General features: G+C 44.7%; 1 pseudogene; it reads right to left on the bottom strand.

Annotated features, from left to right (window-relative positions):
- Positions 1-430: 430 nt before the first annotated feature.
- LOC128595786 (mitochondrial import receptor subunit TOM20 homolog) lies at positions 431-1,009 on the bottom strand (annotated as a pseudogene).
- Positions 1,010-1,903: the final 894 nt, after the last annotated feature.

Below are 1,903 nucleotides of genomic sequence, written 5' to 3'. Positions count from 1 at the left end.
CTCTGAGGCCATGGCACTGTACTCAGGGTGACAGAGTGAGACTCTGTCTCAAAAAAAAAAAAAAAAAAAGTGTTTGTGGCACTTGAATCCTAGTATCACTAAGGGATCCGTCACTGACAGTCCTTTTTTAATGATGAACTAAAATCCACCCTGCAGAATTCTCATTGGGCTTATTTCTGCCTTGTTTTTCTTTTCCAGCAACTTGTAGCGTATTTATAAAATGAAAGCTCTCTCTCAAAATACACTTTTCACTGGGAAATATAAATAAATCAGACAAATGGATCTACACAAAGTAAACATTAACTTTGTAGATTTCAGCGTAGGACAGTCCAACAAGCATATTTGCCCTTATTCCCCCGGAGCTGCTCAACTTCTGAGTTAAGAATTTTTAAAATATTCTAAACTGAGATTTTATCATGTTGAATGTTTCTCATTCCACATCATCTTCAGCCAAGCTCTGAGCACTTACGATTCTCTAATTGTCGGGAGCTTAGTCAGAAGCTTCTGGAACACGGGTGCTGGCAGAGTCCGCTGCGGTACCTGAGGAACTGCTGGGGCTGTCCACACACAGCGATCGCCCGTCGTCAGGTGCTCCACGCCCTTCTCGTATTCACCTTGAGCTGGTGGCTCTTCACCAAGCTGTCTTTCTTCAAGGAAGAATTTCTGAACAGCTTCAGCATCTTTAAGGTCAGGTCACTTGGAAAGTCCAGCTCTCTCCTTGGCAAGCTTCTGTTTCTTTCTTCGTTCTGGAAGCCTGTTCTTCACATTGGGGTCACTCCGTCTCTTGTGGTCCAGGTAAATGCAGTACCCGATGAACAGGGCCCCGCATACCCCGGCGGCGATGGCGCTGTTCCGGCCCACCATCTTCTTCTCTCTTTCTCTCTAGACCAGAGGGGAGACGGCAGCGGGGACCCCGAGGGAGCGGTTGGCCGCGAACCCTCAGAGCGGACGGCGCCGCTCAGCCCCGACGCCCGCCAGCCCGGGACTCCGAGAGGCCGAGGGCATGCCACTTCCGGCCCCAGTCGCCTTCTGCCTTGTTTTGCTACTCGAGATACGACTGCTGCTTTTCCTGGTGGAACAATGCCTATTCAGAAAAGAGCTACTTCTCAAAAAGCTACTTGTTGGAAGCCTAATGAACACATGTGTATGTGAAAATAATAATAATAAAAAAGCTACTTGATCTTCTTTGATATTTAATAAGCCAACATACTTTACCCATAATTCTTTTTTTTTTCTTTTTTGAGACAGAGTCTCAAGCTGTTGGGTACTCTGGGTAGAGTACCGTGGCATCACAGCTTACAGCAGCCTCAAACTCTTGGGCTTAAGCAAGTCTCTTGCCTCAGCATAATTCCAATTTAAACTTTAATTTTTCTTAAAGTGTCCATGATTTCTTGAAAATGTAATTGTTGTGATGGCATGGCCCAAGGTCTAAATTTTCATTCTATTTTACTTATATAAAGACAGATTCGAGAATAAAAACAAACATAAAAAAAAGAAAGAAAAAAAGAAAAGAAGACAGAAAAGTAGGCATCGTGCCTAGTTTAGAATTGAGAAACCCGAGACCCCCACCGAGGATAAAGCAACTGTCCCCTCACCTGCTAACTAAGGGACTGGAGAATACCGTCCTCTCTTAGACACTTTGGAGAAAACCGGGTGCCTGGTCTAGAGGAGTCAAGGTGGGGCTCTAGGGCCTTTCTACTTAGCTTGAGGTTGGAGTAAGTGGTGACGCCACTGCACTCTAGCCAGGGGACAGACCCAGACTCTGTGTAGACAACAAATTATTTAATGATATTTGAGGTATTTGATTCTTCTTCAATTAATTATTATATATGTTATGTTGTCGGGCAAGTGTCCAACTTCATTCTTTTGCCTGTGGATACACTGCTGTTACTGCCTCATGTGT

This window comes from Nycticebus coucang, chromosome 10 (genome assembly GCF_027406575.1).
Source record: "Nycticebus coucang isolate mNycCou1 chromosome 10, mNycCou1.pri, whole genome shotgun sequence".
Taxonomy (NCBI): domain Eukaryota; kingdom Metazoa; phylum Chordata; class Mammalia; order Primates; family Lorisidae; genus Nycticebus; species Nycticebus coucang.
Note: the sequence above shows the minus strand (reverse complement) of the source record. Positions and strands in the feature narration are given on the sequence as shown.